General features: G+C 36.5%; 1 protein-coding gene across 8 annotated transcripts in view; it reads right to left on the reverse strand.

Annotated features, from left to right (window-relative positions):
• Positions 1-13,468, reverse strand: part of WDFY3 (WD repeat and FYVE domain containing 3) — a 247,309-nt gene that overhangs the window by 219,992 nt on the left and 13,849 nt on the right. Inside the window, exon 2 of one of the 8 annotated variants that reach the window (XM_074323991.2) lies at positions 2,696-3,072. The exons of the other annotated variants lie outside the window; for them this stretch is intronic. The gene's annotated coding sequence lies outside the window, so the exon portion shown is untranslated. The remainder of the gene's footprint in view (positions 1-2,695; positions 3,073-13,468) is intronic. 8 annotated transcript variants of the gene reach the window in all.

Here is a 13,468-nt window from a genome sequence, read left to right on the forward strand (position 1 = left end):
GCCTCCAGTTTAGAATAAGTTGTTTTATTGTCAAATGAGTGAGTTTGAATATATACATGCACATAGGTATGAAGACTAAATTTCAAAAGTAAATTACATAAATTAGAAAATACCACAGAGACACGGATTCCATACTTGACTAGACAGATAATGAGCTGTACCGCCTTGGCTTAACTACGTCTTTAAGTTGGTCTGTTTCTACCTAAAATGAAAATTGTGCTGGGCAAATTCTAAGGACCTTTGAGTCATATTTTTTGGCTTGAAGATCAATGAGGGGGAAAAGAAAAAAACAATTTCCAGATGGCCCCAAAAGAGTTTTAGGAATGTCTTTCCAAGAGTTACACAAACTAGAGACTAACGAGTAACAAAAAGCTAAATGTCTGGGAAAAAAAATCTACAAGTAGGGCTGACGTCCTCTCAGGGCTCCTCAGGACTCCTGGCAGATCACCTGAGGAACAGCACCATGCAGGGAAAACATCAAAAGCCACATAAAATTTGAATCACTCTATACTCTGGCCTTGATTCCTATAAAAAGCAATCAGAAGGGAATTTCCAGAACCACACTTACCCACTTACCTTGTACCGTGCTTGTACTTTCTGGGACCACATCAAGTTTGATATTACGGTAGATATTATGCTCCTACTATTCAAGTGCAATGCTCTATCTTACAAGTCCTACTTCTCTCTCCTACATCATCAACTTCCTAATTCCCTCCTTCCAATAAAGCAAAACCATTAGTGTGTGTGTGTGTTTCCCATCATTAGAAAACAAACAGCAGCAACAACAAACCTTTTCACCCCTCTAGGTTATGGCCAATTGTTTGGATTCCGTTTCAGCAAACGGTCACAGAAGTGTTGTCTGTATTCTATCTCCCAGTATTCCTCAATCCAAATTGAACACACTCCAGGTAGACGTTTGCTCCCCACCATACCACTGAAACCTGAAGGTCACCAATTACCTACATACTGTTGAAGCCGAAGGCCAGTCAGGTCTCATCTTTCTTGACCTGCTGTAGCATCTGGCACCAAGTCCTGGTTGTTTTCTTTACCCAGCTTCCAGATCACAGACTCTCCTGGTTTCATCCCAGTTCACTGGCCACTCCTTCTATGCCTTCGTCTGCTTCTCCTCTTCTCACTGATCACTAAAGATCAAACATTTACCCTCTCTCTAATCCACCCACAAATACTACTGGCTTTATCATCTACAAAATAAATCCAGGATCTGACCAATTCTCATCACCTACATCGAGACTCTGACCAGAACAGTAACTATTATCTCACTTGGATTTTTCCCTGTTTAGCAACTTGCCTCCCAAACTTCTACACTTGCCCTATTTCAGTCCTTTCTCATCAAAGCAGCTAGCGATCCTGATAATCTTACATAAATCATACAATGTAACCTTTGTACTCACAATCTCCCAGTGGCTCCTCAACTCAGAGTAAATGCCAAAATCTTTAAAACAGCATAAAAGAGCCTACATAATTCGGCCCCCATTACCTCTCACCTCATTTCCTACTGACTTCCACTGCTATTCCTTCTACTGGCTAGGCATGCTCCTGTCTCAGCCTTTGCACTAGCTAGTCTCTTTGCCCAGGTGCTTCTCTAAGAGATGATTATCTCCGCATGTCTCCCTCCCTCATTATCTTCAGATGTTTGCTCAAACGTCTCCCAGGCTAAGTTGTGCCCACCCGCTCTGTTTAAAACTGTAACAATTCTACTGCCAGTATCCCACACCTACTTCCCTGACTGATTTTTCTCCCATGTTATTAATATTCTTTTATTTCACTTCTATCCGTTTGTCTATGTGTCCTCCCACAAAAACAAAATCCATGAGGGCAAGAGCTTTGTTTAGTTTGGTGCTACATCTTCTGTACCTAGAAAGCCGTCTGGCGTGTGGTAATCATTCAATAAATATTTTTCAATAAACAAATGAATATTTACTCTCTTTGTGTTAAAAACGACAATCTTTCTGAGTTTCAACACAAGATCATCTAAATGATCACGGGACAACAGCCAGATTGTTGATGTAAAGTAATCATTCTAATATTTATTCCACAAATAAGTGATAACAGTAACTCTGAACACTTCAGCAGACATTGTAGCTAATACTTCCATAAACTTAAATAAATCACCATAATAAATAGTTCCCCACGCCCCCTCCAAATTAGGTTTTAGACTGGCCGACTACAGGGTGACTCATTTATTTTCCACTAACTATTGTCATACTCAACAATGGTTGTTTTACAGAGCCACACCACCAACACACTTGAAAATATTATAAAAATGTTCATTCCAAACTGGTTCCAGACAAAGAACCAAGCTCTCTACAAATAAGCAAAGTCTAAAAATAAACGGTAGACATTTTTTTAACACTTTAAATATTTTTTTGGAAGTAATTTCAAACTTATAGAAAAGTTGCAAATATAAGAATACAAAAATCACTGTTATACCCAAAGTCACCAATTGTTAATGTGACCCCCTTTGTTTTATCATTTGTGTTCTTGTGCTCTGTTGTCGTTCTTTCCATTCACACAGACGTACTTTGTTTTTCTAAACCAGTTAAGGATTAATTATACATAGCATGGCCTTTGCTCTTTTGCGTTAATGTGCATTTCCTAAGAATAGAGATAGTCTCTTTTGTAACCACAGTAGCTATCTTCAGTAATTCGTACACTCTTAAATATTTTAATTTACCATCAGTATTCCAAATGTTTTCCGGTTGATCCAATAATATCCTTCACAGTATTTTTCTCCCATCCATTATAGGATCCAGTCAGTGGTTCTCACTCTTACTTCCATAGCCTTTCTTTCTCATTTACAACATTGGCTGTTTATAAAGAACACAGTCCTCTCCCCTTTTCATTATGTAGAATGTGTCTCATTTTGGATTTGTTTGATGTTTCTTCATGATTGGATTCAGGTTACACAGTCTTGGCCAGAATACTACGTAGATGACAATGTGTCACCTCAGGGTGTCATATCTGGAGTCCCATCATATCCATCTGCCCATGTTGTTGTTGAATTTCACCAACACATAATCCGTCTTTTATACCTTGCAAATAGCACGCAGTCTGTGGAGAGACATCGTAAAATCATGGAAATATCCTGCTCACCATCAATATCTCTCCTCGATTTTGTTACGATTCTTACATTGTCTGATCTTTACTACAATGACTGCAAAATGGTTTTCCAACTCCAGTGCTCAGAATGTTACTATAAGCAAGAGACCCCCTTTCTCTACTTACTCATTTATTTATCACGTTATTATTATTATGGATAATGAATTCCTATTTTTATGGTTAGTAATTCATTATTATACTTATTTAATAATCCAACTATTATGCCAGATTTGGCCAGTAGGAACCCCAATAGGCTTCTTGTGAGGTGCCCCCATTTAAAAACTAAACTTTTTTCCCCTTATTTCCTAACATTAAAAAAAAAAAAAAAAAAAAAAAAAAAGATACAAGTTCACCTCATATGTATGTATACCCTGCCTGGGCCTGGAATCAACCATTTCTCTAAGGAACTCTGGTTCCTTTGTGCTGGGAATAGTATTAGAGTCCAAGATTGGGGAGTTAGGTATGTTCACTGCTCTTTGCTTCTTAGCGTTTTTGTTGGACAGAGCTATTAAGAAATGTATGCACATATATACTCATAAATATATGTACACATGTATGTTCATACATATACATGTGTGCATGCATATATATATATATATATATACACACACACACACACACACACACACACACACATGCACACACATATACAAACTGATTTCAACAGTAATAAATTCACACTGATCCCCACAGGATTGATTTTTGCCTTCCCCTATCCTATATTTGTACGTCCTTCCTTCCTCAAGTCCTGGCTCTAACAAATTTAGAACACTTACTCAATCCATAATTCACAAATGTCCCAGAGATTCTTTGTCCACATCACTACAAAAAAAAAAAATTCTAGTAGAAAGAGTTCAGGATTTGTTTGCAATCCCTCCCTCTTACCTCCACCCAAGCAGAGAGTAAATAGTCAAATATTGTGTAAGTTACTCAGATTCACTCTTCCTTCCCGTTTAACGTAGGTATAGCACTAATTTGTTTCAGTGGATTAGAATTTTCCTTATTTCCATCTTTATTTTGAATACGGAAAATGACATGCTTTGAAATGTCAAAACTATATGAAAAAGTACATTTTTGAGAAATGTCATTCCCTCCCATAAATTTTTGGTTCCATTACTTCCCACCATCTCTTCTTTTTACAAAGTTAAGCAGATACATGTATGTTTTATTCCTCCCTTCCTTTTTTTTACATAAATGATAGCACACTATATATGCATCTTTACACAAACCAGCTCAATCCAAGCTGGAGGAAACTCTTCCCAAAGCATTTTATGAGACTATCATTAGCTTATACCAAAACCAGACAAAGACATTAAGAGAAAAGACAGGAAATCCAATATCCTTTGTGAACAGAAGTACAAAAATTTTTAACAGAATATCAGAAAGCCAAATGTGCAATATATAAAAGGGATATTATTATATATCATGAGCAAGTTGGAGTTTATTCTGGAAATACAAGGCTGGTTCAACATTCGCAAAATTGATCAATATAATTCACCATAACAGAATAAAAAAGGAAAACCATATGATAATCTCAACAGATATAAAAAAGCATTTGAAAAAATTAAATACATATTCATGATTTTAAAAACTCTTAGTAAACTAGGAATAGAATGAAACCTAACCTGATAAATGTCATCTTTCAAATAAATACAGTTAACATCATATTTAGTGGCGAAAGACCAAATGCTTTCTGCCTTTAACATTATATTGGAAGTCCTAGCCAGTACGATAAGGTACAAAAAAGAAATAAAAGGCATATATTACAATTATAGAAATAAAATTGAAATATGTCTATATAGAAAACCCCAAAGAATCTACCAAAAAAACACGACTAGATTTTACACAGGAACTGGAAATTAGACACACACACACACACACACACACACACACACACACACGAGGACTGACAATTAAGTTCGCAAACTTGTTGCAACGATGTTGCTAACCTGTTTTCATATCAGAAGGATTATTCATTATGAATTTGTACCAACTGAACCAACAGTTAACCAAGTTTACTATTGGGAAGTGCCAAAAAGGCTGCATGAAGAAGTTAGACGACCTGAACTTTTCTCCAACAATTCATGGCTCTTGCATTACGACAATACACCAGCTCACATGGCACTGTCTGTGAGGGAGTTTTTAGCCAGGAAACAAATAACTATTAGAACACCCTCCCTACTCACCTGATCTGGCCCCCAGTGACTTCTTTCTTTACCCAAAGATAAAGGTAATATTGAAAGGAAGACATTTTGATGACATTCAGGACATCAAGGGTAATAGGATGACAGTTCTGAGGGCAAGGGGAGTACTTTGAAGGTGACCATGGTGATATTCAGCAATGAGGTAAGTAGCACTTTCTAGGATGAATTTGCGAACTTAATTATCCAACCTCGGTCAACATTGCTCAAGCAGTAGTCTGCAGTAATCAGGAGTGTCTGAACACTGATGGTAACCACTTTGAGCACCTCTTGTAACTGCAGAAGTCAAACGTGACTTGTATTCATCATCTGCTATCAGTATATATTGAGTATTACAATGTTAATTCAGTTTTTCTTTCTTAAGATATGTATACTTTTTTTGGCACACACACACACATATATACACACATATATAAATTTTATATATATATTTTATATATAAAGTGCCATTTATAATAGAACCCAAAACGTGAAATTCTTTGAGATAAATTTAACAAACTATGTGCAGATTTGTATTCTGAAAACTCCAAAAACATCAATGATAAAATCAAAGATGAACTGAGTAAATGGAGTTTCCCCGAAAATAAGACGTAGCGGGACAATCAGCTCTAATGCGTCTTTTGGAGCAAAAATTAATAAAAGACTCGGTTTTATTTTACTATAAGCCCCGGCTTTATATCATATAACATAATATAATATAATACCGGGTCTTATGTTAATTTTGCTCCAAAAGACGCATTCGAGCTGATGGTCTGGCTAGGTCTTATTTTCGGGGAAACAGGGTACCATATTCACAAATTGGGAGACTGAACATAGTTAAGATGCATGTCATGTGTCTCCAAATTTATCTAGACATTCAATGCAATCCCAGTCAAAATTCTAGTAGACTTTGTTTTCTTTTTGCAAACCGATAGGATGATTCTAAAATTTACATGGAAAAGCCAAAACAATTTTGAAACAGAACAAAGCTGGAGGGCTCATATTACCTAATTTCCAGATTTTTTTTATTTTTATAAAACTACAGTAAATCAAGACAGTGTACTACTGGTGAAAGGACAGACACGTAGATCAATGGAAAAGAACAGATATTCCAGAAATAGATGCGCACATATATAGTCAACTGGTTTGTGACAAAGATGTCAAGCAACTCAGTGGAGAAAGGGAAAAATTTTCACCAAATGGTGCTAGAACAATTGGACAACCACATGCAAACAACAAAAAAATATCAACCAATCCATACATCACATCACATATAAAATATAAGTCAATATGGACTATAGACTTAAATGTAAAATCTGAAACTATAAAACGTCTGGGAAGAAAACAGTGCAAAATCACCGTGACCTTTGGTTAGGCAAAGGATTCTCCAATGGGATATACACACAAACCATAAAAGAGAAAACTGACAGACTGGATTTCATCAAAATTACTTTCTGCTCTTCAAAAGACAGTTTTAAAATTGAAAAGAAGTCATAAACTGGGAGAAAGTATTTGTAAAATATATACCAAATAAAAGATAGGTATGTATAAAAGATTTAAAAAACTCTTATAACTCAATAATAAAATAAGCAATGTAATTTTTAAAAGAGCAAAAGATGTCAACACTTAAAAAAAGATATAAATAGCAAATGAAGCACATGAATCGATGTTCAATACTGTTAATTATTCATGAAAGGCAAATTAAAACCATGTTGAATAACGCTGCAATGAACACGCCTTTCTGTGGACATATGCTTTCACTTCTCTTGGGTGCATCTACCTAGAGGTGAAATTTATAGTTCATAAAGAATATGTTTAACTTTATAAGACACTAAACAGTTTGCTGAAGTGACTATACCTTTTCAGCAGAAACATGAGAGGCATCTTCTAGTTGTTCACATCCGCACCAAATTTTAACATGATGTCAGATTTTACTTTTAGCCATTGTAGTGGGTGTATAGAGCATCACTCTATGGTTTTAATTTGCATTTCCCTGATGAATAGTGATGGTGAGCATCTATGTACTTGTATCTTTCTCTGTAGTATATTGGTCATTCATATGTCCTTGGTGAAATGTCTGTGCAAATCTTTTGTTCATTTTTTGACAGGGTTCTCTTGTCTTCTTCTTATCGAATTGTGAAAGTTCTTTAGAGGTTCTGTTTCAAATCCTTTGCCAGATATATGTTTTGCAAATATTTTCCACCACCTGTGGCTAGTCTTTTCCTTTTTTAAATGGTGTAGCATGTTCATTTTTAGAAAATTCACTGAGCTGTCCACTTATGATTTGTTCACTTTTCTTTATGTAATACTTGAAGGAATTGGTTTACTTTAAAAAGACAATGGATTGTTTTTTGGAAGGTGACAAAATCATTATCAACTAGTAAATAGCACGAAGATGATGGAATCTGACCTGCACATATTAAAAACTGGATAATATCTTTATAATCCTAGTTATAAGGCCTTCATAGTATTGGGTCGCTACAAGATGCCCAGATATGAAACCTAAAATTAGCAAGTAAGAATAACATGTGGAAGGCCTCCCTCCTGCAATTCTGTATTGCAGTTTGACCTCTGAATTAGACATTTCAGATAAAGATATGTTATAGTTTTTGTTAATGACAGAGCAAGCTTAAAATGGAAATTTTATGTTAAAAAAAGCAGAGATTCAACCTAAGTTTAATTACATGAAAAACTAACATGCAATGACTTTCAACAAGCATCTGACTGTCAAATATACATGCTAAAAAATTAATAAAAACCATTACATATGCTTTTCTTGACAGCACAGATAGCTTCATACTAATAACTACTGCTTATTAGTCCTTAATCGTTCAGAAATTATCTCTCCTAACTTTGTAAGAAGCAAAAATTATGCCTTTTTGCTTCTTATAAAGCAAAAAATATGTAGGCCTTTTTCATATTTTTCAACAAAAGTACCTGCTTAGCAAAATATAAAATATCAAGCACAACACATTTTAGAAGTAAAACAATAAAAGTTGCTCTCCACCATAATGCCAATTCTTCTCATTTTCCCTTAACTCATGTCCCAAAGACATTGTTTATAGTCCATTATGCACCTTTTCAGACATTTTCTATGCTGAGTACATATGTGCGTATATATATACACATACATACATACATACATACATACATACATACATACATACACGCCTTCACAAACAGAGCATATATGACATTTTGGAATTCTATAAACCAAAATTTAAAAAATGTTTAAATGGGGACTTTACAGATAAGCAACTATAAAACATGAAATCAAAAAAGGGAAAAGAGCTAAGTCAAATAAGACAAAAATAAGTTAATTTTAAAATATAGTTGTTGGGAGCAGGTGGGGATGGGGGAGAAGGTAAAGGGATTAGAAAGTACAAATCAGTAGTCACAATATAGTCACAGGGATATGAAATACAGTGTGGGGAATATAATCAACAATGTTGTAAAGACATGTAAGGTGCCAGATGGGCACTGGACTTATCAGGGGGATCATGTCATGGATGGTGTAGATGCCTGACCACTGCGCTGTACCCCTGAAGCTGAGGTAGAATAATACTGAATATAAACTATAATTATACATATATATGTATATACATTCTATACACACATACACACACACACACACAGTCATGGGATGTGGAGTACAGTACAGGGAATATAGGCAAAGATACAGTAACAGCTATATACGATGTCAAAGGGGTAATAGATTGGGGGGGTTATTACTTTGTGAAGGGTGTAAACATCTAACTATCATATTGCTTTGTACACCTGAAACTAATAAAAAAATAATAAAACATTTAAAATATAAAATATAGTTGATGAATGTGGCTTAGAGTTGCTTAAATTTTGGGAACTTACAGAATTATTTCTTCTGTAGTAGACCTTCTTGGAGTGGCTAGAGAGCCTACAGTCCTTTTTTCCGTGCCTTGAAAGACCAGATGATAAATGATAGGGAGATTTAAGGAATGGCTATTTGAATGAATCTCTCACAGCCAAGCAAAACAGCCTAAAAAAAATTTCCTCTCTCAGGTGTTCACCAGAATCCTGCCACTGCCAAAGCAAACAAATCAAATATAAAGCCTCTTGATATGCAGGTAGATACGATGACCCACATCACAGATCAAGTCAGACTCCTTCCCCAGCCAGCCTGGTCCTTGCTCAGTAGGTTCTTGAGAACAAGTAGGTGGCAGGAGCAGCAGTTACGCAAGGGACCAACTGCATGGCCTGAGACTGACATGGTGCCACTACTGCTCAGAGCCCATTTGCCGGAGTCTCCCACAGGTGTAACTACCTCTTGGCAAATGACACCAAGCCCTGTGTATTACAGAAATGGGGATGGCTGGTCCTCACTGTAGGAGACACGGATTCTGTATGTGCTCTGCCAGCATCACGATGTGGGATTAAATGGGCACACTGTCCTGCAGGACATACACGGGCTCTGAACTACAAGCCAGGGCAGGTGCCTCCCATCTCTGAAAACGCTGATGTGGGAACCAAACGACGATAATGGAGTGATGTCTTTTTTGATCTCAAAGTTTTGCTTTTGTCTCAAGAACTCTGGAATCTGTTGATCTAGTTTTAGTTCCCAAGAAAAAAATACTTACACCAGGAGACAAAACAACTGTTTCATTCTATTGAAAGCTGGGCTTATAGTGCTCAGTTTGATTTCCTCACGACAGTAGAACGATAAACAAGTAGAAAGACTATCAAGGAAAAGAGGTCCCTACTAGACCCTTGGGGGCTGGGAAGACACGAGAAGAACTAGAGAAGTATCTTCTTATTATTGTGCAGTGTTAAGGTTAGTGGAATTCCTAGGACAATTCCATACAGTTTGAACTACAAGGAGATCGGGCTTTCCTTCAAGAAGGAAAGACTGGTGCAGCTTCTTAGGAATGGAACCCTGACAAGCCAAGACACGAGCGGAAGGTAACAGAAATCTGAAATCTGAGGTGAAACAGGTTAGGGTTTGCGCACTGATGTAAAACTAAGGCTGTAGCCACCATTTATTTCCTTACTAGTCACTGTGTGACGAGTACCCCTATCTTTCTCCTTAAATACATTTTTTTAAAATTTCCTTTTCCTTTCCCCCAGTCATGCTGATGGCAAGTTAGCAGGAATTAAATTTAGGATGGAAAATATCAAAAAAGAATCACAGTGGAATGAGGGAAAGCCTATCACCCAGCATCAGTAGCCCTATGGCACTGCCCCTTGATGTGGTACCTCAGCTCGTATTTAGATTTTTCTCCCGCTAGAAAAAGTGCATCAACAGATGAGATAGCAGAATTATCTCTACCTTTACATAAGTGAGGAGAAAAGTGAGGCGAAAAAAGAGACAGAAAAAGGAGTGGTTCAACTACCTAAGGATGGGATATTCTAGACTTGTCCTAGTTAGGCCACCACGCTTTGATGCCCCCTTCTTTGGGGATGGCCCCCCGCACACAGGGGTAGATGCCCAGAGCTATGACGATACATCACAACCCTGGATCCCTGGTTCTGGGAGACAGATACCTAACCTGAACAGGGCTAATCTCATCCTTTCTTGTTGGAATACAAACATTGAAAAGACAAGGCAGAGATACTAAATCTTTAGAACAAAGTCACATTACTGGCAGGGGTCTAGAAAGAAGGTATATATAACAACTCCTGCTGATGAGATCCCTAGAGCTCTTCCAGTTTGTTCTATTTAAGCCCCACTTGTCCAATTCATCATCCAATTTCCAGTATGTGTTCCATAAATGCCTTCTGTTACCCCATAAGCTAGTGACTATCAGCTAACTGCAACCCCCAAAATGCTATGGCTTCTAGGAAAAAAAGGCACGGAAGGTTCTCATTAACTAACGTCAAATTATCATATCCATACATTTTCTTTCGTTGCTTTCTCTCATTCCACTCAAAAACTAAACTCCTAAGATAGTGTAGCTTTTGCCTTCAGAATTGTGACATTAGAATCCTTGTGTCTAACATGCTTTTTCACATCCTCCTATTTTGCAAGAAAGTATATTTACTCCAAAGCTTCAGTTTGTTCATTTTAGCAGCAGTTCAGCAACAGTTTCCTGTTAAGACGTTACTATGAAGCATCAGCAATTCTCTGCATCTCGTGATGCCACACCAGCGCCAATAAAGCAAACGAAATGACTGCTGATTAACAATGGAAATGAATGTTTTCCTTAAAAGATACTTAGTATAAAAGAATGTCAAGCCCAGCCTCCTTCTGCTGTCTATGGGCCATTCCTCTATCACTTAAATCCCAGATAACCAATACAGATTTGTGATAAGAGACACTTAAGCAAGTGTCAGCCCCAATCCTCAATTCCATATCAAGTTATCGTAACATTAATTCACCCAGCCTTTACACCCAGGTTAGATGACTAGGGTTCCTAACTTGTTCTGATACCCAGTGTTCTACTCCTACCCCTTCTGCTGTTTTAGCCGTTTATACCTTAGTAATTATAACTAAGCTTCTGTTTTGACAGTTTTGGAGGTTCCCAATCTGATGCCTGCTTTGTCTCATCCTGGGATGCCTGTTTTGATGAGCAATACCAAGGACTAGTATCAGGCCATTATCTAGAGCCCAGTACCCACCAACAGAATTCTCTGGCGGCCACTCATATATGTATACACACATGCTCATTAATTCTTATTCTCTCACTCTCACCAAGATTCCATGTGCTTCTTTACTTGAAATCCCATTAACAATAGGTTGCGTGGATGTCTCTCTGGCTGTTCTACTCTTGACATGGCCTACCAAAGAGAACCTTTCCTCAACCTGTAGTTTAGGTAAGATTGGCTTGAACATGCAGTACTATTTCTAAGTGAGGGCTCATTTTATTCTGTCCCGTATAAAAGCAACCTCTGCCCTATTCTAAAACTTAGCCATATTCTGTCATATCACAAATACAACAAAACTCTCAATTCTGGAGATATGGTAAAAGTAAGCAAACTTACAGAATTTAGAAACAAAGCAAACAAATAGATAAACAAAAGAAAAAACATTTCTAACTGGTATGAATTAGAAACATTGTAATACAGTAATATTAAAAATAATAATAATAATGTTCCTGGATATTTACATGCCAAATGTTTTTTAAATCACCAGATTATAATTTTTAAAAGTAGAGAAAGACAAAGACTGTATTACATTTTGTAAATATATTCTATTATAGCATTTTGAAATGACCATTCCATTCCCAAGAGTTCTAGCTGTAATTTCTTGACACAAAACAGATATCTAGTATATCTAGTATAAAACAGTATATATCTAGTCATGTATATTAGTATCTTTTGATCAATGCTGAATTCTTCTTTATGAAACTTAATTAAATTTCTAATTTCACTTAGTGCCAAAAAATGGTATTCCCATCACTTTCTCCAAAAATCTAGCTTTGTTATTAATACTACAATCCTTATAAAAGTTGTCCCTTTCCTGGATTTCTCTACCTTGATTCCTAAAGATCAAGCCACAAACGGGATCATCATGGGTCTTTACCTCAAGCTCCTTATAAGCCAAGAGAGCTGCAGTACGGACAAGGACAGTGGACAACAAGGAGCTCCAAATACTGGGCTAGGAAGGAAAGCCAACGAAACCTCAAACATGTTGTTACCGCATTATTTAACTATTAGCTGTTCACAAGTTAAACTAGTTTGCTAGCTCTTTGAAAAGAGGATTAGTATCTTACCTTAATATTTCAACACACAAAGTAGACAGTCAATAAACTCTTGCTGAGTGAGAAAAACAAATCAAGGATTCAGATGGCTTGTAAAGGAGTGTCAAATGTACTCAGCTTATAATACTGCTATATACTCACCATGAAATGACAACTGCCAGGCAGGACCTTACTCAAAGAAAACCAAGTGTGATATGAGTTCTAAGTCCCTTTTCCCAAAGAGAACTCAATAAACACAATGCAAAACGCATCTTACCTCATGGATTAATTTCCTATTTAGTTCAATTTTCATGGTGACCTAGTTGTAAAATGCTTCAAGAGCAAAAGTAAGGTTTTCACGTTAAAAATGTTTTGTTTTTTTTCTAAGTGGACCCTTTCACAAGGCAATCATTTTCATCTATTCTAATTTTGTATCACTATAATCCTTTCCTAAATCTAACACTGTATTTAATATTTAACTTTCAAAAATCCATTTCACTATTATTATACATGCTT

The sequence above is a fragment of the Rhinolophus sinicus genome, chromosome 1, assembly GCF_057876585.1.
Source record: "Rhinolophus sinicus isolate RSI-liver-muscle chromosome 1, RSI-T2T, whole genome shotgun sequence".
NCBI lineage: Eukaryota > Metazoa > Chordata > Mammalia > Chiroptera > Rhinolophidae > Rhinolophus > Rhinolophus sinicus.